The sequence below is a fragment of the Chiroxiphia lanceolata genome, chromosome 5 (assembly GCF_009829145.1).
Source record: "Chiroxiphia lanceolata isolate bChiLan1 chromosome 5, bChiLan1.pri, whole genome shotgun sequence".
In the NCBI taxonomy this organism is placed as follows: domain Eukaryota; kingdom Metazoa; phylum Chordata; class Aves; order Passeriformes; family Pipridae; genus Chiroxiphia; species Chiroxiphia lanceolata.
Genome location: NC_045641.1, coordinates 74,026,202 through 74,052,794, shown reverse-complemented (window position 1 = coordinate 74,052,794; position 26,593 = coordinate 74,026,202). Strand labels below are relative to the sequence as shown.

Below are 26,593 nucleotides of genomic sequence, written 5' to 3'. Positions count from 1 at the left end.
AACTGCTCAGAAAACTCAGTTCACTTCCTCAGCTCCTGGTGTCTAATTAAGCTCACCTAATGAAAATAACAGTTTTGCAACTTAGTTCCAGTTGCTTAAAAGTTATTTTGAGTATAAAATTTATCTGTACAGTAAAACCATTTTTTTCCGGTTAACATCCAGTCACTTCAGTTGTTTAAATTGGTCATTCCTACTTGAGATGAACTGATTGGCTTTAATGATTTTAAAGTGTCGTTGTAATAAGTGAACATAAGCATTGACATCACATGAGGCTGAAGCAGGGTGAGCACCTGTCCAGTCACTGCAGCAGGAATTGAGCCCGAGGTTTTCCAATAAATTACCACAGATTTTTTTCAGCCTGGCATCCTAATCAAAACCAAGGCTGTCAGGGAACTTTCAACCTTTTGGGTAAATCAACAAGTCCTGAAATCGTTACAAACTCAGGACTGTGTGCTCTGTCAGCCCAGCCTGATTGCAGCTCAGGAGCTCTGGGCTGCATCATCTGCTCCTAATGGAGCGTGGGCACTGTTGATCTTCCCCTCTGCCTGCGAGGTTAAAGTCCTGAACACCCTTGAGACAGCAGCAAAAACTCCTCATCAGTGATACATCTATTGTTACATCTGTTCTCAGAACAAATCACTCCAGGACTGCCAGAGGTAATAAAAGCTGCATTTTTATGGGTTAGTGTCCTGCAGTGACTCTGAGGGCTGACTGAAGACAACGGCACTCAGTGGGTTTGCTTTCTGTGTGGATTCTTTGGTGTCGAGCAAAGCAAAACTCAAAGTAAAACTGCAGCTTCTCCCCCTGCCCTGCTCTTTTTCACCTGACTGTTTTTACAAAACTTGTAGGAATTTGAGCATTGGTCAAGTTTGGCTGAACTTGGGCTGCTCAGAAGCTGCTGGTGGAAGGACAAAATAAGCAAGCACGCAAAAACTACGAGTAAAGAAGTTTCTTTTCCTTAGGGAACCAGCCTAAAATCTTAGTAACCCTGTAGAATCCATCCTCACATAGGTTCCCAGTCTACCAATCATACCTGGATTTCAGCCTGAGGAAGGTACCTTGAATGAACAGGTTTGCATCCAAATCCTAACCCCCCCTTGTTAAAATGGTTTGCTACTAATTTTTTAAATTATTTTGCATAAACATTGATAATCCTCATTTTCTAAGTCCACAAGTTAGCAAGTTCAGCAATGTCATTGTTTCAACATATTTGACTTTTCAACTTCTTTGAATTTTTGGATTCTCAAAAGCTTCCATGGTCAGTGCAGGGTGAATTTATGCTGACTTAGTCTTTTCCAGGTTGTTAGGAATAGTTTATGTTGCTATAGCAGTCTGTAGGCCACAGGTAGAAATGGTCACTCCAAACTTGCCCCTTTTTTTTTCATTTGATTTTACTGTGTTTCTGTTCAGCTGCATCTTGAAACTATTATCTGAACAACATTCTATAATATTAAGGTAGAATTTTTTTTGTGCCTTTTGATTTTCAAGCAAATCTGTACTGCCTTAGTCTGAAAATGATTATGTGTGGGAAGGGGAACCACATCTCTGGAAACCAGAATGAGAGTAAAAAGGGCAACAGTGAAAAACTTCCGGGGTCAGTCACGTTTTAATGATGATTATATCAGAGTATAATACTGGCTAGTATACTGTGACAAGCACACAAGGCTGCTGTGGAAGTAATTCTGGTTTTGTTTGAGTTAATGGGAGTTTTACCATTGACTTCAGTGGGATCAGGATTTACATTTGATTTTATTTTTTTAGATATACTTACACCACTGGACACCACAGAAGACCGACAGAAATGCAGCATACTCTGTTAGTTTGCTGTCCTTCCTCTCTTTTTTCTCTGAGTGTTTTTTAAAGTCCAGTATAACACTTCTCAGCGAGCCTTTAATTTCTTATCTGTATTAGACAGACTTTGTGCATCTTTTTACTGCCCACATAGTAATTACAGATTTCTTTTCCCCTGAGCAGACAGTAAATACATTGTTCTTTTTCTGTGTGGATGTGGAGTCTGGAACAGCCCTGGGGTCATCCAAGATCCATGAAGGGGCAGCACTAGCAGTGTGCCTTGGCTGGCAGCTAAAAACTGTTCTGCCTCAGCCTCTTTAGTGCAGAAGTGGGGGACTGGGAATGCCACGAGGAGCCTTTTCCAGAAACGTGCTGGAAGGGGCCTCACAAGAGCATCTTGTTAAAATTCCACTTTTAGCAGTGGAAATTGCTTTGCCTCAAAGGCCAGTCCCTTTCCACGTATCATTTAGTCCTGACTAAGAGAGATGAGTTATCTCTGAGGCTATAAAAATATTTTGCCTTCTGATGTACCATTAGTTGCTGTTATTTGACAACAACGAAAAGACAAAGAAAGAAAGAAAAATCAGATGATATGGCACACAAAAATCCCCAGCAAAAGGAACCCAATTGAGTTTTACCCAAGAACATTAACATTCCTGACTCCCAGGTAAAGTCCCTTCATGTCTGATGTCACAAATGGGCCTGTGAAGAACACCATCAAAATGAAGTGTTTTCACCCATAAAATGACTGTAGATTGGTGGTGTTTTCCCCATTAGTTGTTCCAGGGGTATGCCCAAAAATGTTCTATTATTAAAGCCAATAAACAGGTTAATCCCTATCACCACAGTTCTGCTTCCACCAAATAAATGAATCTGATTTGTACTGATATTTATCCTGAGTGTTGTTCACTTTGTTTCTTTTGGCATCTGTCAAAGGCTTTGCAAAAAAAACCTTCAAGTAAAAATGTATCAAAACCCACCTTATCAAAAAGGATATTGGAGAACTCACTTTTTCCCTTTGGTATTTTGTTCCCCTTCTGATCAGGTCTGAAATAACATGAGGATTCACCACCTGACTGCAGAACTGGGAGCAGATGGGAATCAGTGATCTGTTCCCCTCCTCCACTGGGAATGCCACGGAAAACCTGGCTCTGGAGCATGACTTGAACATACTGACAAGAAAAGGTATTTAGTATCTTAGCAAACTCTCATTTATTTCTTCTGTGCACTGTAGGAAAACATCCTGATGATAAAAAACTTGTGGGTTTTAAATGTCCTTCAAGGTTGCTGGAATATGTTTTCCATAACTTGTGGCAACGGGAGAATGTTGAACTTACATGTAAAATTTAAGTAAATAATGACAAAAAAGAGAGGTTTGATAGAAGTTTAAATTGGTTAGATCCCTTTAAAGTAGGGCCAGTTTTAGAATGATCATGGGTCAAAAAAAGGAAATTTTCAAGTCAGCTTCTTAGTTGATTCTTGGTAGTTTTACACAAATAGGCAGCCTGAGGTCTGTTCCATAAAATTAACTTGGATTGATTTGAATCTCCTACTCTTTGGAAAGTTGCTGTCATCTACCTCAGTGTGTGTTTACTTAGTCCAGCCCAACCTGCTATTTAAAGTGTTGCAAAAGTGGCTCAACTGAAGTCTTATTTTAAGTCTGTTCAAATTGAATTGAATTGCAGTCTCGTGTAGATGCACTTAAATCAATGTATAGCTGCCACATGAAATTCCACCCTTTGAATTAAGCTAGATCAACACAAGCGAGTTGTAAATCAATTTAACTGTCTCCACATGTGGATTTGCTTCACGTCTAATGAAATTGGTTTAAAGAAACAATCCTAGTGAAACCACTGCCACTTTCTTTTGCAGGCAAAGCCTATATTATATTGATTTATTTGGAACTAGGAACTCCTCTGGCACTCACACTGAACAGCCAGCATTAGCTCTGCAGCTGCACTGCTGAACATCAACCTGAATTCTTGGTCTTGTTATGGATTTGGATAATATATTTTCTTGCATGGAGCCATGTTTCTCCCTCAGTGAGATTTGTCTCCCCAAATTGGTTGGGATTTCTTTTGTGGTTTAGAGTAACCTGACTAATTTAATCCACACAGAGTCTTTTGGTGGTGCCAGCAGTGCACAGGCTCCTCACATCAGCAGTCGTGTTCTTTGTCTGGCTTTTCAGTTTGATTTATGAACACAAACAAGAGAAATTTTAATCCAGTCAGAAAAAAACGTCCCTGTGTTGTCTAGCCAGGGTGTTCTGGTGGGGTTTCCATTGTATCTAGGAAATTGGTGCTTCCATGAATTTATGGCTGCACACGACAGAGGTCTTCAGTTTGTTCCTGACAGAATAACCATCAGTCCCAGGGGTTGTAGCTCCAACCATTTGTACTTCTGAAAATTTGTGTGAGAATAATTCACCTTTGTACATATGTTATCCTTTAGTGAACTGATTTTTGGGTTCCTGTCCAGAATTCATGTTGTTTTCTTCTACGTGTGACTCATTTTCATGAACACCTTCAAAAGGCAGCAAGAAGGAAAAGTTCAGACTCGCATGTCCCCCAGTTCCCAATGTCTATCTGAACATCACAATTGACACCATAATAGACCCATATATGTAAAACCCCAGGCATCTGTGGGTTTGTATAGACTTTTTTTCCCTAAAATGTGCCCGTATTCTAAAAAGAAAAGCTATTCTTGCTCCCTGCAGACTTTCCCTGGCTGGTAACAGTAGATAATTACAGCAATACTGCTGTTGGTGTGTGCTCATCAGTGTTATGTGTCCTGCACACCAGTCAGAAATTCAGTAAAAATCAGCAGCAGTGTGGCCTTTCACACCCCCTTGATCTGGAATAATTTATACATCTAACAGCAATTAATTTTGTGCATACTCATTATTTCATAACCACCGCAGGGCAGATTTCTTGGTTCATAATGAATATTTTCGTGGTATAATGATGTGTTATTTGTCTGTGGTGGGCTCTCCCTCATTTTCTGTAGGGACTCTAAGGGGAATTTCAGTAAAAACACGGGAAGGGAAGGAGAAAACAGATGCCAGACCCTCAGCTCACACCAGAGATGTACCAAGTCTGCCAGCCAGTGCCCTCTCAGGGCTGTTATTCCCAGCACACTGTTCTCACTATAACACTGCCACAGGCATCCAAATGCTCTGAGATTTTAGGAGGAAAATTTGGAATTTGCTTGGATTTGCTGAGGGTACTTTCCTAAAACCTGCTTGGCTACAGTTATATTTGTAAAATATAAAATACTGGAGGAATGTGACAAGTGAATAATCAGACTGAGCATGTTTCATTACTGAATATGGAGGTTTGTATCTAATTTCTTGTTTGTTGGCATCACTATGGAGATTCAGATCCCTGCAGCCTCTGGAGAGACCCTCCCCTTATTTTGAGCTGTTCCTACCTGCCTGATTTAGACCCAATTTTCCTTGTCTTTGACTGCATTTTTGGCCAACCAGCTCAGTCTCTCAAATCAAAATATCCCACTGCCCTGCCTTCATCTCCTCTTCCCCATGTTTTTACTCCCAGATCTTACTCCTTTCCCCTGGCAGGACGCAGCCAACTCTCCTTATCCCACACTTACTGCCACCTCTTCCTTCAGTCTTGTGCCCTCTGGAGTCTCTAAAAATGGCATAATTCTCAGACTACTGGTCCATGAGGTAGGGGCAAATAGTCTAGGAAAAAATTTAATTTTCAGATCAAGTATGTTTTCAATTCAGATGTTGACCCACAAGGAATTCAGATGGTTGAGAGGCTTTACTGAGCAGAAGCCTTAGGAACTCCTGCTTCAGAATACAGTTCCATGGTTAATTTGACAATAAACTTCCTGTGACTTTTAAATATGCAGAAAGATTTTCTTTCAGTCAGCCTCAGATTTATTATCTGTTGGGTTGGCAAAACCTTCTCTGAATTCCTCAACTGTGCACTTTGAGCTCCTCTTTCATCCAAGCCCTCAATTCTATTTCTGTTCCCCCAGTCCGTCTATTTTTGTGTGTCCCCCTCCGCGGGGTCCTGGCTGTCACATCCCCACGCAGTCACCCAGATTCCAGAGCATTGTCTTCCCCAAAAGCTGCTGTGTCTCCCGTGCCCCTGTTTGCAGCTCCTCCCCTCAATTCCTGCTATTGTCTTTAGTCTCTACCTGGCACTTCTCCCACCGCTTCCAGGCACACACAGGCAGCTCCTTGGCTTTTGCTTTTGCTTTTCAAAGAACTCCCTCTCTTGTTCCTGTCAAACACAGCTCCCTCCTCGGGCAGGTTCTCCCGCAGGATCGGAGCTGAGCCTCCCTCTCTGTTCCAGCCCCAGCCCTTGCCATCCTGCCCGTTTATGCTGCTGCTCTTCGCCACCAGAAGCAAAGTATCTCCCTGTATGTAAAAGCACGCACTGAGGTTTTTTTTTTAAGGGATAAACAAGCTTTATGTCGTTCTCTTCGGAGAACTGATATTCTGGACTGTTTGGGAAAACTTTTAAATTATTTCCCCCCCCCTACAAAATCATAAAGACAAATGGAAAACACCTTTTGTTTGGCGTGTTCCCAAGCGCTGCCTGCTACCCGGGATCTCAGATACGACTGTGCAATCAGGCAGTTTTAAAGCTTGTCAAACTGCAGACAGCACAGGGCCAGACACTACAGCACAGACATAAAACATTAGAGGAGTGGTACAGTTGTAAAACAAGAGGAGATGTGGATAATGGGGAAAGGGCAGGGGGGGAAATGGAGGCTGGAATTCCTTCTCTGTGGCTCTTAAACAATTGTATTCAGCTGCATCCTCCAAGTGTGTTTGAATTTCTCTCATTACTCTCTGGGGTGGAAAGCTGCTCCTTCTGGTCTGTTCCCTCGGAACAGCCAAACACCCTTTTTTTTTCTATTCTGGGCTCTCTCTTTTCTGTGAAATCATCCACTCCAGGCAGGATGATCCCTGCAGCTGTGGAAGTCCAAAGTCATGGTGACCCGATGGAAGACATTCCAGCAAATAAACAAAGCCAGTGGGATTTCTTGGCACACGTTTGTCTCCTCAGGACCATTTTGGTTCCTGGGGCTCTCTCTGCTCCTTCAGCTGCCTGACTGCTGGACAGACCCAGGCAACACTCACCACTGCCCTGCTTTGTTTATTGTGGCACTCTGGGGCATTAGGGAAAAGGCTTTTGCCAGCTCAAACTCCACCGAGTGGCTGATAAAGCTGATATTTATATTTTCGGTCTGGGAACCATAAAAAAGTCTCTTATTACAACACATGCTCTGCCCCCCTTTCAAGGGATGACCTGCTTTCATAAAGAGCTTCAGGCTGCTGCTCATTAGCAAAATGTTGTAGGGCATCCTGGGACCTGTGGCTGTCCACTGGTATCTGAGCTAGTTTCTTAATTTTAATTATTGCTACAGTAGGAAAGGGAGCAATTCAGAGCCCTGTTTAGCACTGGGAAAGGGAGAACACATTTGCCACTTTGCCTCTAATAATTTCGACTTCTTTGAATGATAGACAGGGTGCTAACCAGAACTGCACAGGAGACCTCTATAAATGTTATTAATTTATTTTTAGTGAGTTAGGAGGGTGTTTGCAGAGAGGCAACAGAAAATACAGAGATGTTTATGTAGAATATTCACTTTTGTACTTTTCTGCAGCAGCTCAGGGACAGATGACACTCCCTGTTCTCCTCACTGGGGGAACTCAGGGTTTAAATAAGGCTTCTCTAGCTAGTTAAGATTTCTTGGCAGTTTATTACCTTGGTCCTTAATTGCATTCATTTCCCTGTGGAGATTCCTTTGAGAGGGACTCTCCATTACACGACCGCTGGAAGATTTCCAACAATTCGCATTTTTCCCGATTAATTTCAGACTCCAATATTGACTCCTTTTGGGAATGAAGTGATAATAAGGCTGGATTTCTGGTTTGCAGAGTTGTGTATCTGCACCACGGGGTATCAGCCAGTGTATACTATTAATTTATGCCCCATTGCAATGTCTGCTCTGTAGATGAGCTCTCAGAGTTTTTGCTTCAGCAGCAAATGGACAGGAATAATGTGATGATGGCTTAATGCCTCTGAAGATAATGAAAGTGTCAGAGATTCCTTGGCTCATGATGTGAGAAGCTGGTGAGAGCACAAGATCTGAGTGCTGGAATTAAACAGGGGCTGAGACACTGAAGTTTGGAGATGGTGGAAGATAAACCCCCTTTTCACCACATAAGCCTAAAATATCACATTGTGATCACAAGTGGTACAAATAAGTTGTCAATGGCTGTCAAAGTTTTTAACAAATCCAACGGGATTTGGATGCCAGATGAAGTGCAAAGGCATTTTCAGGCTCATCGCTGTGGCTCCTTCTGTCTGTGCCAGTTTGTAGCTGATGAGAAGAGACACCAATCTGGAGTTAAACCATAGCATGGCACCTCTGCTTCAGCCAGGGAGCACAGGATTAGGGCTTTCCTCGGTGTCACTCTCCAAAAATAACTCTCCAGCTTCCCAAGTGCCTCTTACGAAAAAGAAGTTTAAGGAATAGTGTTTTGATCCCTGTGACAAACGTCCTCCAGGCTCTTCCTGACTTTGAAATCCTTAACTGCCCTCTCATCTGGTGATGAAAGTGCCTATGTTGTGCTACCTTAGCTCCTGGCAATTTTTGGGTGAACAGCCCCACCCCACCAACGTGCTCCTGGTGTTCTGAGAATTGAAAAAAAAATAAAATAAAAAAAAATCTTTCATTTCCTCAGAAATCCTTGGATGATGTTAATAATGTACCGTTTCTTATTATAGAGGGCTACTGTTCTACCCAAAAGGGCTGTTTAATCAGCCCTTTCAGCCTCAATCAGCTGAGAAATGACTGCTTTTTTCAGCTAATTCCCAGAAATAATGCCCATCCATAAAGGAGGAATTGAGCCTGACATGAATGTACTTTCTGAAATCATGATGCTGTTAGCCAGGGCTTGCTGTGCATCTGGAAATAGAGCCTGCAATGCCAGTCAGAACACAGGAATCTGTATTTTTTTCTCCAAGTCCCCTAAGATTTCTCTATGCTAATTTACCCTTTTGGTAGGACATATCTGGTACTTTCCGTGTTATAGGTTGAACCGGGGGGGGAAGCTTCTTTATTTTTCAGTAGCAAGATCATTTTCCTTTGCAAAATTCTTGAAGAATGTCTCCAACAGAAGTGTTTAATCCCCAGAGTGTCAGTGCCTTGGATGTGTTTCCATTCAGGGTGTTACAGATGCTCAGTCAGAGAGAACAGTTGCAGCAACACAGGAGACAGATAGAAAATGCAAAGCAGAAAGAAATCTGCACAAGTACAGAGCCCAGATAGTGGCAAAAGTACAAATAATCTCCATATTCTGGATATAAGAACTTCCAGGTGTTACTTACCTGTACCTCTTCAAAATACAATTCCAGCACTGTTGGGGTTTTGGCTGGTTTGGGAGTTGGGGGTCAGATGTACCCCCAAAGTACTGAAGCAATCACAGCAGTCATGTGTGTAATTTAATGTATAGATACAAAAAAAAAATTCAAAAAACCAAACAAAACCAAAAACAAACAAAGACAACCAAAAAAACCACAACACACACACAAAAAACCAAAACCAAAAAAAACCAAAACAAAACCAAAACCTGGAAAGGCTTAGACATAATATATATTTCTATAGATCAGCAATGATCCATTAGATCCATTTTCATCTCGATGTCAGGGCCCTGATATTTCCAGGAAATGGAAACTCAGAAATTTGGTGGGTTTTACCTGATGTCAAATTATTCCCGTCTATTATTGCTTCCTCTTAATAAGATTGCTAAATACAGCCCATGGGTACTTGTAACAGAGGCTTAGGCTTGAACTGAGACATCTGACACTGTACATCCTCACAAAGAGAATTTACATGAAAAGATGATTCCCTTTCCCATCTGAAAGTCAGATAGAAATAACAACATAAATAAACTTCTTGTGTTGTAAACCTATTTAACTTCTGTATTAAGGCTCCTGTTGGTACAAGTCATGTGCCATGTTGTTACATGGGTTGTTACATGATCTGAATGGTTTTGGGGAGCTCCCACTAGAAAATAGGGACAGGGAATCTCCGATCCAGAGTGAGAGGAGGTGAGAAAACAAGGGAAGGGACTGGGGCTGTGGAAGAGAGGAGAGGGGTCTGAGCAAAGGGGGAGCATTTGAGATTAAAATAAAAATTAAAGGTAGTGAGGTAAAGACAAAGAGAAGCTGTAGATGGGTAGAAATCACAGTACCCCAAAGCTCAGCAACTCGTTTTATCTGTGTTTCCCTTCAGTCCTCCTCGGCAGAGCATCAGTCAGGGTACCCACGTGTCACACACAAGAGCAGCTTGTTCTGATGCTTCCAGAGCATGGAATCACCGGTCCCTGAGGGCTCTGGGAATCCAGGCAGGATGGCACAGAGGGGGGGTGTGCAGGCACTCCTTTCCAAAAGCAAACTCGGTGCTTCCCTGCAGGGCAACCATCTCTGAGGGGCACTTTGGTGCTGAGATAACAGCGAGTGTCTGCAAACAAAGGATCTGGATCGATCTGCCCACTTAGGTGTGCCTGCCAACAGGGCATTAACTCCCTGCCACGGCTGGAGGAACCACACACCTCCTGGAGCTGAGAACACAATTCAAATCCATCCTTCACACCACTGTTTCACTCCCCTGAGAAGAGCCCTGTGGAATTAGGCACTGCTTTACTCTCCTCCTGCACCATTTCACCTTCAACCATGCAGCAAACTTGCTATACCCATTCCAGGAGATAATAAAGCCTGTGCTTGGAGTGGAAAAGGTTACTAGATGAGTTAGTCACAGCCACTGGTGAAGTTTTTATATACGAGCAGACAACTAGAAGGAACTTGGTGTGAAAACAAACAAACAAAATAATACAAGTGTTTAAACTTTTTTCTGGTTTCCGCACTTTGTAACTGACTTGGAATTCCAGCTGGGCTGAAAAGTTCATGGAGAAACACGGTCTTCCCTGCTTAGCATATTTCCTTAAAAAGTCTGAGCTCTCTTCTTGCTTGTCTTTTGCCTAAACTTTTAAAAATAATTGTCTTAACACGCTGTGTTCCCTAACATAGTTTCTTTTTTTATCACTGACTGAATGCATTCCCTTTTTTTTCAGGGGAGTTTGAGAAAAGTTCCAATCAGTTCCTAAAGTTTAGCATTCACTGCTGGTTTACAGGACAGTAACCCATCAAAATTATTTTAATTTTTATCCAACAGGGTAAAAACTTCCTCAAGTAGTGGGGAGAGGAATGGTTTCAGAGGCTGCTTTTTTTCTGTCCTCTCAGGAACGCTGGCAGTTGCAGAATGACCTCTTCTGAAGATCTCCAGTATCCTGGATTTCACATATCTCCAGCTGGCTACAAAGCTCTTGCCCTTGATCCACCATCAGTGTTCTCCCTTCAATGTCATTATTCCATAATATTGGTGTTTATGAGGCCTTTTGTGTTTTAAGCCACATGTTCAAGCTGGACAGTTGTGTCCTCCTGAGCCTGGAAAAGGGAAAAAGGAGGCACCATTCCCCAAGTCTTTGGGTCTCTTGTGAGTTTGCACCAAATAGTTAAGTACTCACCCTTTAAGGGTTTCAAAGGAGGGGAGGATCATCAAGGATTCCTTGTGTGGGACAGAAAACACCTAAATCAGAGGAAAAAAAGGGAAACTGCAGTTCAGCAGTGCAGGGAAGTGACTCTGGCTGTTGTGGGGCTGGGAACTGGCAGGGATGGCCCTTTGGTCTGACCCAGGACAGGTGGCCTTCCATTCCTGAGCGAGTGACCCCCTTAAAGCAGCACAGGAGCGTGGGGGGGTTATTGCTGGCTCGGGTTCTTTGTTGGAAGGGAAGGTCAGAGGCCAAAACGGGACACAAAGAATGAGGGACAGGAGTTCTTTAAGGTGTTCAGGTTTTCTTCTTCTCAAAACTTCAAACGCCAGGTGTGCTCTGGTTCTTTAAACACAGCGTGCCTTCCCATTTCATCTTGCCTTTTTTCCCCCCTCTCTCATCTAAACTTACCTGGGTTCCTCTATACTAACTTCAAGTACCTGGGTTGAAGAATCTATATTTGGATGAAGGTCACTTGGAGGGTCTCTTTGCAGCCAGGGAAGAAGGCCTGGCACCTCCAGTGGGTGATTCATTCCATAGGTGGGCTGCATCTCCCTCAGGAAGGATGAATTGACTCTGTAGGAAGCCTGACATGACCTTGTTTCTAATTTAAGCACATCAGCTAAGTGTCTAACTTGTCAAGGCCTCAAGTTAGGTAGGAACAGAACTTACTATCCTTGTACCCTGTATCCTTTTAGAGATTTATTATGTGCATGTGTTGTGAAAAGTCATCAGCACCAGCTCCTAATCCACAAAAACCGTGTCAGGGCTGCTGTGACACGAATATAAAATCAAAATCTACAATAAACAAGAATAAAGAACAGATGCTTGGGATCCTCAATTTCCAGGTATTTTTTATATACAAAGAACATTATTATCAGGATAAAGCAGAACAAGTAATTTCCAGGTATTTTTTATATACAAAGAACACTGTCAGGATAAAGCAGAACAAGTTTAATAGGCAGAATAGAGCATGGATTATATCCCTTAAAATCCCCATTTTTGCACTATACAGCCAACAACACAGGACTTGCCATAATATGGGGCTAATCTTTCTTCGTTTTCTAAGTACAGGAAGGAGGAACCATAAGGATTTTATTTTCCGAACTATTGTTATATCTGTTTCTATTGGAATTCTTGTCCGATTTAGTAACCAAGCTAATTTTGTACACAATAAAATGTTGTCATGATGACTTAATTTTGCATTTTCCTAGGAAAGAAAAAGCAGATGCATAAATGAGGTTTCCTGTAAGCCATCTAAGGGAATGTGATTCTTAAAAATGAGCACTTAACAATTCTTACTTGTTACACAGAGTAACCTCAGCTCTCCTTTCAGAAGAATGCAAGAATTTACAACATTGTTTCTACCACAAGTGGCAGAACTCTAGAAACTGTTGTTATGAATTTTACTTTTTGCCTCAGGAATTTCCTTAGAGGAGTGAGAACACTTTTGGGTTCTCAGTTTTGGCAATATCCACACAAATACTGTGAGAGTTAAATGCAGTTTGTTAAGATTTTTACCAATTCAGTTTTCTTTTGGTGAAGGGGTGATTCATGTGTACTTTGTGCACTGTTTTCAGAGCTGGTTTATCCCAAAGGGATTTTTCTCAGTGAGGCTTTCATGCTTCTTTTGTCTGGGATGTTCAAGTACCATCATTTTGCACATGAGAAGACTCCTGTTTAGGCACCCTCAGACTTACACACTGAGGTCCATCTCTATTTCTCTCACTGATTATTGGCCATTTCTCTTGAGATTGTCACAAAGCACCAACTGCACAGCTCTTCATCTAAACACTAGTGGTCACACAATCACAGTTGTCTGGGAGGACCATGTCAGGCTTCACTCCCTCCAAAATAAAGTTTTTTAATGTGAAGGAGTGACATTTCACCCCAGAAGTAACTTGTCATGAAATGGGGCCCAGTTTAAGAGTGAGCACCAACACACGATGAGTAGGTCTCGAGCTTGGCTGTTCACTGCATTTGTTGATTTATATCAGAGCAGTGGTGTAAACAGATAGTGGTATAAACCAGACAACTATTTAATTCAGGTACCTGCACTGGGTATTTAATTCAGACACCTGTCTCTCTGCTACAAGCAATGTGGTTTCCTCAGACTGGCTCTTCACGTAGGCACTTTGTGCACAGCCAAGGCTGTCAACAGACAACCCCTCTCCCAGAAAGCCAGAAAACCCAGGAGCAGTTCTGATTGCCCCAGAGCTGCTTGTGGACCTTCCTTCCTTCCCAGCAGCCAGCTCTCAGTCACATACAAAGCTGTGACAGAAAGAGTGAACAGTCTTTTTATCCATTAAATCACAAAGGCAGCTTAGGGAGCAAGAAATGCTTGGCCAGCTGTGAGTATGGCTGGGATGATGATGATGTCCTGAGCAATAATCAGAAGTGACTGGAGCCATGGTCTCATGGCTGAACACATCAGTTCTGCCATTTGCCAGCTTTTCCAGGGTTTCTCAGCAACCTGGTGTTCTCCAAAGGTCCTCCATTCCAGTGCCAGCTCAGCTCAGCCCAGCTTTGCTTGGAAGGCCTGACAGCAGCTCAGCCCCAGCCCGGGAGTGATGCCAGCTCCTTTTAGCAAGCCTTGGAATGGTGTGTGAACACCAACACATGGTCTTGTACAGCTCACAGAAGGAAGGCTCACCAGCGAAGACCGATCCCAAATCACAAAAATAGAGCTGCAGAAAGACCTCAGGATGGCTTTTTGTTCATCACTCTGTACCTGCCTCACCCAGACTTGAGTGGTGGTGCAACCTGCTGGGAAACACTGCCAGTGACGGTTTCCAGCACCCAGCCTGCCTTCCTACCTTCTGGAAGCTTCCTTTGGAACCTCTGACCATCCCTCTCAAACCATCCCTGTGAATCCAGATTGAACCCCACGGCGGTGAATCGAGCACCAATGAGCTCTTGGCCCCTTATTCATTTTCCTTAAAACCCTTTTTCTATAACATCAGACAAATGTGCATTCAGGTCAGTGAGACGAAAATAGCAGTTTTATTGTTAAGTAACTCTTATGGTTTAGAATGACCAAAATCAGAGGTTTTCATGGAAGCTGAAAGGATGCTGAGAATGCTTTCAGATCCTGCCTCTTCTGAAGCTCCTCTCTCACCCTTTTTCTTCTCCTCTTTAGAAACCTTCATGCTTTGTTGCAAACACATGGAAAAACTTTTCATGAGAAAGTAACCAGTCTTTGGTAGAGCAATGGAAAGGGAAGAGCTTTTCCTGTCCACTTGCCCTTGTAACACTCAATTAAAAAAACCTGGAAACGAAGTTGCTCAGTGGTGTCAAATATTAATTAAACAGACCAGTCTCCTGCTTCCTCCTGGAAAAAGGCTCTTGCTCTTCTGAAATGTATCTCTTACTGCAGATGTTGTGTTGCCAGTGAGGTGCAGTTGGTGCATAAGTAAGTTGCTGCAGAAAGTGTGAGCTGCTGCCTGACAGAGAAGTATCTGCTTTCTTGAAACAGCTTTTCACACAGTTTCTCCGTGTCAATCTATATTTGATGTGGTTCAGCTCATTATCATTAACCAATGATCATAAATACATAGTAAAAGTTAGTTTAATGAAGAGCTAAATGTGTTCTAGTTCATATTTATTTAAACACAATCCGTGCTGCAACGATTTCAGATTTTTTGGGGGGGGAGGGGACAGTCCTTGGATTTGGAATCCAAAGAGCATTATCTTCCCAGGTTATTTTCTTGTTAATTAAAATGAAAGCTAAGAATTTAGCTAAATCTCCCTCCCTTCATTTGTGCTTCATGATCTTCTCTGGATTTTCCCTTTCTCCTAAATAGCCGGATTACTTTTAGCAAACAAATATTTTTAAAAACAACTGTACCTTGCACCTTGCATTTGCATGCCAGTTAAGAGAAAAAACAGCTTTTCTTTCTCTCTCTCATGTTTCCATGTCATTTCTCTTTTCAAAAATAACTTTTTCTGTAAGAATATAAACACAGACCTTCTCAGCAGCATATTAAAACTCAGATCCTCATATCCCTGTGAGCTGGTCACTATTTGCAAAAATAACAAAGCCTTACATGTGTCATTGCTTTTACACTCCTGATTTCAATTGTAATCTAAAGCACTTCAGGTACTGGAGGCACCAGTACTGCCTAAATTATGAGCTCTTTGAGGGAAGTGCTGTTTTATTTGGTTTGTTCTGCCCTGTTCTGCAGCAGCTGTGCTCCCTGAGCCCGAGGTGATCCTTGGCTTAGCAGCTTCCCCACATCCTGAGCTCAGCAAATGGGGAAATAACCAGTGTGGTTTGCCTTTTCTTTCCAGGGAGGATTGTCTTGTAGTAAAGAGCCACAGGGAACCTTGGGAGATGGCTCAGCTTCTGATCTCTCCTACAGATTTCTTGCAAAACCTGAGCAAAACCTTTCACTCTGCCTCTGTTTCAGCCCTAAACTTCTAAAAAGCCGATTTTGGTGTTGTCTTCCTTTACTCTTTCAAAAGCACTCCTGTTACAAGTGATTCTAGACAGGGAGATTTGCTTTGTTTGCCCAAAAGCTGACCCAGTGGGATGTTGGGATGAAGTGTAGCAGCAATTATGGAAATATTAGTGACTACTCATCAATCACTTCCTTAATTCAAGGTTAGATATACACTCAGGGATTTACAAACAGATTAAAGTGAGCCATATTTCTAAGCAAAGAATGGTCTTAGAAAATTATGACAAACAGTATCTAGAGTGGAGTGAATCAGACTCATAAATTTTACTAATGATTTATTTAGAAAAAATGCATTTGTTCAACAGTCACAGTTCTTCATTGATTCGGCTGATGCTTTAAAAATGGAAAAAATGTTGGAAATATAAATATAAATACACTGCAATTCAAAAAAGATTTTTCCACTTTTGCCTTCAAAATCAGTTTGAAGTTGCCAACATTTAATTTTACAAAAAAAAAAGGGAGTTAAAGAATGAAAGATAGCACTTGTGTTCTGCTCAGCCAAAATATTCAGTAATTCCAAATTATTCCTTTTACAATCTGTGTTACTGAAAAAATCAAAGCTAGAAGTTGAGTTTAGCTCAGTGAAAATGTAAGGTAGCAGCCACTCAGCTGGTCTGGCTTGAAACAAGCAATTAGCACTGAAGTTGGCATATGTTGTTGGCTGGACTGTTTAGTTGGCTGGATGTTCTCGGATTTTTTTGGAAGCCAAACTATTAAGAAACCGCCTCGACAGATTTCCAGAGCTTTAGTGCCATGAATATAAAAGCAAATGTCAAGAACAGAGTCAACTTTCTCAAATGAACAGTGTCTCAAAATGCAAAAGGAGCTGTGCTCCTGCCCACATTTATAATTCGGGGGGGGAGGTTCAGCAATTTTTTAGCATCAAGGAGGAACTGGATTCTCATTTAACACAGTGTCATGTTCCTGGGCAAGCACAAAGGCCTTATTTGCTATCTCATAACATAACACCCTCCTCTGTGCTCTGACAAAGAGACATCAAAGTACTCTCTCAGGTGCACCTCCATCTTACATAAAGGAAAGTAAATTAAATCAGTTATTAATTTATCTCTAAGTGAAAGGGAAATTGCTTCATTCAGACTGAAGTCTTCCTTTTTCTCTCTACCATGGAAGAATGGAAATGGAAAGTTGTGTTAAACACTGCGTGCTCACCTCGTGGTCTCAACAGAACCCACCTCTCTCCCTTCTCTCTTCTCTGGCTGCCAGTGAGGTTGGTTTGCCTGCCAACACACAGAGCATTTGTTCTTCCAGACTGCAGCAAGTTGACATTTTGGCAGAGCAATTATTTTTTTCCTTATGAAGTAAGGAACAGCAGCTTTTTGCCACAGGTAGTCCAAGTGAACTGGAGACCCTGAATTTACCATATATATGTTCCTCAAGGGGTGAAAGGCCCGACACCAGCCATGGCTGTTTGTTGAATTCACAGCTCAGTTTTCATGGTGGAGCCAATTTGAGCTGCCACAAGAGCAAAAAAAGAATGAGACCAGCAACACGATTTGCCTGCAGGTGAAGTACATGTTCTAAGTTTCTCCTGGAGACAAACCACCAGACTCACTGAACTGGGAGTATGATTTACAAAAAATAGGGATTTTGTGTGGCCTCTGGGTCTCCCTGCTGGTTCTACATTAGTAATTGGCTCTTTCCAGACTCAAATAGTGTTTCAACAGAGTTATATGTGCATGTCCTATAAAAAGGAAAGAAATTAACCTTAAAAATGCATTTTGTAATGAAGGATAGAAGCTCCCTTCTTGCTGGCGTTGTTGAAAATGCAGTCAGGAGACTTGTTGTGAAGGGAAAATAGGGGCATTGTTTAGGGGAGACAGAGAGGGGGAAAATCCTATTAATGACTCAATTCAATACAGCAACCTCAAAATTAAAGCATCTATCATGATTTAGTCCGCAAATAACACTGAAAATATTGCTTTCAGTTTATGAATGCAGCAATAGTGGGAGAATGGGGTATCCTACTGCTAAAATAACACTTGTCAAGCCCTATATCCTGCCATTGTTCAAACCAGTATCCTCCTGGATTTCAGTGGAAGGAGCACAGTCTGTTGGGTTTGAAATTAGGAAGTCCTTTCTCAAGGCACTGGCTGACAGCAATGTGTTGTGTTATATCACTGGGACATGTGGATCTACACACATTAAGAGAAAATCTGCATTCTTGACCTCTTCCATCTTAAGTTTACAGCTCATCAAGCACAAAGTACCTAAAACGACAACGTTTTATCGACTTATTTAAGGAAAAAAAAAAAGCTAGAATCTCTGTCAAAGGAGTAGAGGGAAAATATAGGCAGGGAGAGTTAATTAAGGGGCGTTATTCTGATGTTATTTATGTTAATATCTCTCATGGGTATCTTTGCTGAAATCAGAGAGCCAAGCTGATGGTGACCGAGGGTGGAGGAGGGTCACAGGATGGGGAAGGATGGCTGGGGATCTTCACTGCCCTGGTATAGTTCTATATGAAGTTATATAGATACATGGCCTGTATCTTACGTGGTTTCACTGCCTGGCCACGTCACAGGCAATGCCACCATAATCCTGAATTTATGGAAGTGAGAAAACCCCTAAGTTTATGCCAGATTAGTGCATCTCCAACTGATTTCAGTGAAAGATAAGACAGACCCTCTGGACAGACACAAATCACATGTAGAAGTACATACAGGCTTCCAGAAGAAACAGCATCTCCTGAGCAGCAAATAAAAGTGGTTTTGAAGTGCAGCTTGTAAAGAAGAGCAGAAAGATGAGGCTTTTAGCTCTTATTTCTGTGCCATGATGTCTCAGTATGATCAGGGGACCTTTTCCTTGTTTGCACCCGCACAGCCACACAGATTTCTGCAGCTCCTGCTCAAGGGAGCGAAAATCCAGTGTGGCCCTGGTTCCTTTGCAGGAAAGGTCAACAGTGCCTGCACCAGTGGGAAAACACTTCATGTTCTCTGTGAAAGAAGCTTGTGAAAACTGTTTTTCCCACGGGGGACTTACCCAATTTGCCTTTCTCGGTGGCCTGTGTGGATTTGTTCTGCTGCGTGTTGGGGAGGTGGAGTTTTTTTTTTTGTTTCTCTTGTGCTGTTCCCACGAGCAGCTGGCACTGTGGAGGAAATATATTGTATTCTGGACTTCAGGGATTTGGGTGGCACCACCACAGTGTTTGCAGGCATGTGTTGGTGTGTTTTATATTTTTTGTTCAGCCACCCTTCCTTGTTCCCTTTGCAGTGTAATGGACCACAGGAAGCAATCTCCTCATTTTCGGTGAGGAGAGCTGGGAGAAGGGCAGGCAGCTGGAAAAACAGGAGAGCATGCAATTCCATCATAGGATCTTCCTCCTGAATTCATTTAATCATTTAAATTGCATGGGAGTCACACAAGGTCTCAATGAGTGTTAGTCACGGGGGAGCTTTCTCTGAGCATTGAAGTTCTTGCACAGTCCTCAGATGTTCCTTTCAAAAACTGTGATTGAACAGTTTTCCAGGAAAGTACATTAAATGTACTTTTTTTCTGACTTTTTTTCTCTGTTCCTCCCTTCTTCCTCACTTAGAGACACAGTGCTGGTTAAAAGCCATCTGCCAGAAGACAGAATAAACCCTCATAGCAGCTGAAAACATTAGGAAGCTATAGATGCATATATACATAAAATCCAGAGGAACTGACTATCTTTAATAAATATTTCTCCCAGTGTTTGCAATTCAAATGTTATATTGGTGTGTGAGTGCCAGAGAGAGACCTAAAACGAAAATTACTGGAAAGTAACTATTTTTATTGCAAACAGAAAGAAAGGTACAAGGTAATCAAACAGCATACACAATGAAAAGCAAATTAGATTTCTGAAACTCTTCCTGGTTTTACTGACTCCCGTGTGGCATTTGCAACACAAGCAATAAAACCTGTATATTTTATAAATAACAGGCCAAATCCTTACATCCTCCTCATTCCCCTCATGCCAATCTAACAACCACAGGTGATGATATGTTGATTTAACAGCTGCTTTCTCAGCCACACTGAGAAGGGATGTCACCTGCCTTCAGCTGCTTCCAGGGTGAGCTGGAGAAAGGAGGAGGGTTGGTCACAGTCAGAATATAATTTACTGACTGGGCAAGGGGCAAAATCAGGCCCAGCCAACTGCATATGAAGGAGCATCATCTCCGGGCTCTCTGAGATGTCAAGGGGAGCTGGAATTTGCTGTAGATGGAGAGAACTGAGGTGGAGTCCAGCTGGCATGTTAAGATCTAGTTATTTTCCTTTACAGAAGATAAGATACTCTCACATTTTGATCATGTGAGAGAGGTCAGAAATACTGCAGGATTTATATCTCAGTAGTGATATATCATCATCATCATGGCCAGGCTTTGTGAACTAAGATTTGGGAAGGGCTCCACCCACATTTGTTACAAACGTGCTTGTGGCTAAAAAGGCCAATACGAGACAGGCACGTCCAGTTGCAAAAGGCACAGCAGAAAGACTCCTTAGGTGGGAAATTCTGCAAGGCACGATTCTTTCTGCCTTGTCTTTTCTCCTCAAGGGTGATCCTGCTGCGTTCTCAAAGGAGACAGCTGCGTTACAGATGTTGTCTCTCCAGACCTCCCCATTGGAGGCCAGAGTAGACCAGTTCTGGTGATCAATGTGGCCAAGGCTGAGATGTTGTTTCAGGGAGTCCTTGTATCTCTTCTTTGGGGCTCCTCTCATGCGGCAGCTGGTGGCAAGTTCACCATAGAGCAGGATCTTAGGGAGGGGGTGATTGGTCCTTCATCCTGGAGACGTGCCCTGCCCAGCACAGCTGTGTTCTCAGCAACATGGCCTCAATGCTTGTGGCTGCTGCCTGTTCTAGAACAGATGTGTTGGTCACATAATCTGCCCAGTGGATGTTTAGGATTGTGCAGAGACAGTGTTGATGGAAGCGTTCGAGGAGTCACAGGTGGTGATGACCCATGATTCAGATCCATATGAGAGAGTAGACAGCACTATGGCTCTGTAAACACTGATCTTGGTACTTTTCTTCAAGTGTTTATTATGCCATACTCTTTTATGGAGCTTTCCAAAAGCTCTCAATGCCTTTGCCAACCTGTTGTCCATCTCCCCGTCAATCTCACCATCCGAGGAGATGAGGCTGCCCAGGTAATTAAACTGCTGGACTGATTTGAGCTCTGATTGGCCAATGGTGATGTGGGGATGATGGGGGACTTCCTGAGGTGCAGGTTGATGGAGGACCTCTGTCTTCTTCAAGCTGACTTCCAGCCCAAAGAGCTCAGCAGCACCTGCAAAGCAGGATGTTAAACGCTGCAGAGCTGCTTCTGTGTGGGCAACAAGGGCGGCGTCATCAGCATAAAGCAGCTCCTGGACAAGATGGTTTAAGGTCTTGGTGTGGGCCTTCAGTCACCTTAGGTTGAAAGGGCTTCCATCAGTACGATATCAGATGTAGATCCCGTCCTGATCCTCGAGGTCTGCTGTGGCCCTTTGGAGCATCCTACTGAAAAAGACTGTGAATAGGGTTGGAGCGAGAACGCAGCCTTGTTTCACACCATTGGATATTAGAAAGGGCTCAGATAGTGATATATATGTAATATATATATATGTGTGTGTGTGTAAATTGATGAGCCCAGACAGATTGCCTGGGAGCCACTTCAACACTTCTTCAGTATTTCTGTCTTCAAAATATTTTTGACTCTGTAACATCAAGGACCTTGGTAACCTGAGCCCTACCTCTGCCTCTCCCATCATTTCCCTGGGTGATCCTGAGCAAGTTACTTCATTCATTTTAACTGGATGCTGTCGTGAGAAAAGGCTTGTCCGGGCTGGGCTGTGAGTCTGCACTTGTTCAATCCTTTTTCAGGCAAATCCCTGTTAAGTCCAGTGGGAATCTTCTCTGTGGGAGCACTGCAAGGATTGCCACCACTGCATGTGATTAAAAGGTGCCAGCATTTGGATGAAGACTCTGGTCATGTGAAGGTTTATTAGAACGTGCTATTGATACTTCTTTTCTTGTTTGCCACTTGAACAAATCCCAAAAGGCCCTTCCTCAGCCTTCCCTGTGACTCCAGTCACAGCTGGCATTGCCAAGAGCGTCTGTATTTCTCTTGGCAGCTCTGCTGAGTCCAATCAAACTTTGGGCAAGTTTTGGCCATGAAGGAAAAAGCACAAAATGACGTGTGATTTTTTTTTTTTCCCCTCCTACCATTTTGAAGCCAAAAATGAGCAGGTAGATACAGTTTCCCAGAAAATTTTATGTCCTTGTTCCCATCCCTAACAGCCCAAGAGAAGGTGGCCAGGCTGGTTTATACTGCAGGAGAAATCCAGACAGATGTGATTCTTCAGCAGAGGAGAACAGAGACAGTTTTAAAATAAGTCTCACAAGATTCTTAAGAATATTGGAAATAAATGGAATGTGGAAATAGTAGATTAGAATGTGAGCATGCCTGATTTACATAGCTTTGTAGAGTGAATATTGCTATTATAATTAAAGCAGTGACAGCCACTGATTAAGCAATATCCTTTTAGATGCAGGAGTACTATAAAAATACAAGAAGAGTCAGACAAAAATGATTGGAACTGTGACAAAAAACCAACAAATATTATTATTATTATTACTACTACTATTATGTTCCACCTGGATTCTACAATCTCTCCCATTCATTTTTGATCCTCAGGAGGCTGAGAAGCTCTTGACAAGTGGGAAGAAGGAGGAAGGATATGATTTTTTAATGTTATCTTCAAAACTGAGAAATAGCTCTGAAAATACTTGTGACCTCTTTTTATTTACTCATCTGTACATGTTTTCTTGCAAGTGTCCAGTGCTCTGCTCTGGTTGACAAGGTGGGGATCAGTTACAGGTTGGATTTGATGGTCTTGGAGGCCTTTTCCAACCTAACTGATCCTGGGATTCTGTGAACTAGTACTTTCTGTTTCATCCCTTAAAATTCCACGTGTGTTCTTTGATGGGAAGAAAAAAAGAGATACTTTAGCCAAGAGAAGTTAAAATTTCCCCCCAAAGCAGCATGCAGAACAGTCCTCTATTTTTATGAAAATTATGGAAGTGCAAGCTTAATATTATAAGATGGCCAGTTATTAGTACTTGCAGGCAGTGATACTGTTTCATGTATTTCATCCTGAAAAAAAAATGTCAAGTCACCTCTACTTGCTTTTTCCCTGGGCTTGCCCACCAGTCCCAATGGTTTATTCCTTTTTCTGTGCCTGATATGTGGTGTCTTAATGTAGGTTTGCCATCCCCACAAAGATCTTATTTTCCTCAGAATAAACAGTGGCCCAAGAATTCGTGGTTTAGGGACTGAGAATCAAGGTAACCTATTTCTGCTTCTTTCACTAACAAAGAGCTTTCTGCTATAAATAAGCAAGAAGGGCAGGAGCAGCATGGAGCAAGCACATTTGGATTGAAGTTGGACTTCAAAGTGAAGATAACATTTTCTAATCCATGCCTGACCCAGATCCTCACGGATATGTAGCTGGTTTACTCTGATGCTTAAATAGTTTTAAGGATGTGGGCACAGATGATTCAGAAGAACGTGTAAATACCTGTCCTCCAAACTGTGGTTGGTGTGTCCACTTTTGCTAAGGAGAAAACACTGAAGGGAGTATAATACAGTGCACACAGAGAAATGAGAACACTGTATGAGCTCAGGAGACTTTCTAGAAAGCACCCAGAGCCTGGTGCCAGCAGTGGTGCAGTTTGGTATCCTGGTGTTCACAGGTATTTCTGGTTGCAGAAATACATGAAACAGTATCACTGCCTGCAAGTAGTAATAAGTGGCCATTTTATGTCATAATATTAAGCTTGCACTTCCATAATTTTCATAAAAATAGAGGACTGTTAATCATGCTGCTTTTGGGGGAAATTTTAACTTCTCTTGGCTGAAGTATCTGTTTTTTTTTTTTTTTCTTCAGCAGCACAGTGAGGGACAAACATCCCATCATGGGGGAGGGAACCATCCCAGTTTCCATTTCAGGCAGGAGAAGGATTTTACAGTGCAGGTAAAAATTTCCTTTTCCAGTCTATCAGTAGGAAATCCTAAAGAGGAGGATGGAATACTGTCCTGGATGTAATCACTTATTAATACACAGGGGATTTTGACTGTAAGCCATGCCCATTTAACAGCAAAGGCACATTAACATTATGCAAATCCCAGCCCAAGGATGGCAATCTAAAACCTGAGACCTTGGAATATTGTGCAGGAGAAACCTATTTACATTAGGGTTTAATAGATTATTTCCTCTATGTGTCTGCTCTGCACCAACAGAATCCAGGGAGTTGAATATAAAGGAAATCATAAACAACTCTGCAAACTGTGCTTCCATCTCTGGGTTCCACTGACATTAAAACCCCTTTCCCCCAGCTTTGCAGTTCATTACCATGCAGCAGAAAAATCTCTTTGCTGGCCTGGCTCAGTGTTGCACTGCATGTTTCTCATTCAAATACTTTCTCTCTTTTTTTTTCTCCCCTCCCTTTTTTAAAATTTTTTGTGAATACTTACTGCAAGGAATATTTCCAGTAAAGTCCTAAGATATAAATGATGTAAATCTTTATTATATATAAAGTGTAGGGAGATCCAACATCTTGGCCTCTTCTGTGTTATGGTATGGTTTGACCCTTGCAATGTTTTAGGTCCTCCCTGTAATAACAAGGATTAAATTGATGTGCCTACAAAGAGATTATGGGAATGAATTACACGGGGGATTAGGGGGAAATCTCATTTCATGCACCCATCAAAACAAAACCTTAGAAAAGCAGCCTTCCTTTTCTCCCTCATTGGGCCAGATCCTTAAATGTCCTACGGCTGTAAGAGGACTGGAAGGGACCAGTGAACCCAAAGTTAACCTATATTCCCACCAAAATTCCAAACAATCTATCCTGCAAAGGTCATTTATGCTGGCAAACGTGAACATGAGTCAGTGCCACGTGTCTCCACGTGTCCCACCCTCCCAACCCCCTGATGTGAGCAGGCAGCAACAGAACGAGCTGTGGAAAAGCTCTTGCTGGTTTCTAGTAAGCAAAATACAACAATACAAATTCCTTCTCCTTTGGAGAACCTTAAAATACTTTACAAACAATACGTTCCCCGGCGCATCTGGGAGAGCAGATATTTTTGTGTTTATGTTGTGGAGAGCTAAACTAAAACACGTTCCACTTGTCAAGGGTACCCAGAGAATCAAAACAAATAAATTATTGCCGAGAACCTTGTGCTGTAACTACAAGGAAACCCACCCTAATGGTTAGGTTTGGTTGAGTATTTCCCAGTGAAATACACTCATCACACATCTGTGGAGCTCCTTCCATGTCAAGGACCTTGGACTCCTTTAAAAACTGAGACAATTCAGCAGTAACAATCCCTCCCCTGAAGTGCAGCCATATTAGGAATGAAATGTAGCCACTGTTCAACAATCCAGCTCTGTGTAAAAATCTCTGACAGAAAGTGAACAGTGACAAAATTGAACTTGTGGAAAAACTATTAGCTGATATGCATTGTACAATAATTTAAGCAGTAAATTGTGGAGAACATAAAACTCATCCCAGCATTTGCTCTCTTTTCCCTTCACACTTCCCATTTGGTTTGCATAAATCTACTTCCATTGCAATTGTTCTTCCATCACTTTTTTTTTTTCCTCTTATTGAGGATTCCACATCCAGCTCCAAAGGCTGCATCTAGCTGCATCAACTTTTTTTCTTTTTCTTCGTAGCTGGAGGGTTTGGCTGGACACTGTGGCCACAAAGATCCACTTGGATTTTGGAGAGCCAAATCCTCCCTCTTTCTTTCCACTTCCTCCCTCCACCAACACAGAGTTATACAGTCCCATCCAACTCTGAGTGTTTTGGAACTGATAACTTCTCTGCCTTGCACGGAATGATTCAGAAGGGTGGGTTGTCTTTTCACAGAGAACTGTAAAGGTCCTTTAGCTTTTAATGTCAGGCAGGAACCCTACTCCAGCTCTGCACTCTCTGCTTTACAAGTGCATGGTAACAGCCTTGTTACCTGTTAACCTTTTGGGAACAATCCTACTTTTTCTTCCAGGCAGTCAGAGAAAGGGAAAGAGCAAAAAGGATCTAAAGGATAAGGGGGAAAAGAGAGGTTGGGGGTGGCTGAGCTGAGCTGGTGAGGGACAATGTTACACCCCCTGGTGTAACATTTCTGTGATAAATGTTAATGGGTTTTAAATGTTGGCTGTTGGGGCATAACCCACTGTCTATACAGAGAAATAACTCCTAATTTTCATTTGCTGACACAAAAATAGCTGCCTTTGAGTGTCTCCCTCCCGAGCAGCAGCTGGAGGGAGTGCGTGTGAGTGGGAGAGAGGTGCTGCAGTCTGGCTTGCTCGGGCATCCAAGGGAGGAGAGAGCATCCTGAACTCACAGTAGGCTGCTCTGTGGGAGGAGGAGTGAATGTCCTTCCCTCCCTGATAACAGGATTAATGCCAATCCCACACACTGAGGTGGCTTTGTTGGTACAAGCTTTTACCATGGGCTGCCATGGGAGAGGCACCTCTGCTTGTGACCCACTCTGCTTCCCTGGATTGGGCTTGAAAGTCAATATATATTTGTCTGCATGTGCCTGTATGTGTGCATAAATCACACAGCTGTAAGTCCTTGCACTTCCATAAGTAACTACTGGTTTGTCTCTCTCGTTTTCTTTTTTTCTTTTTGGAAACCCCTGATGCAAACAATACATTTAATGTATTTAGTATTTATGCTGTAGCTTGTTCTTTTCAAACTCATGGCTCCAACAATGTC

At 42.3% G+C, this 26,593-nt stretch overlaps 1 protein-coding gene across 5 annotated transcripts in view; it reads left to right on the top strand.

Annotated features, from left to right (window-relative positions):
- Positions 1-26,593, top strand: part of SHISAL1 (shisa like 1) — a 237,284-nt gene that overhangs the window by 132,998 nt on the left and 77,693 nt on the right. For all 5 annotated transcript variants that reach the window (XM_032688697.1, XM_032688696.1, XM_032688694.1 and 2 more), the window contains one exon: positions 2,837-2,976. The gene's annotated coding sequence lies outside the window, so the exon portion shown is untranslated. The remainder of the gene's footprint in view (positions 1-2,836; positions 2,977-26,593) is intronic.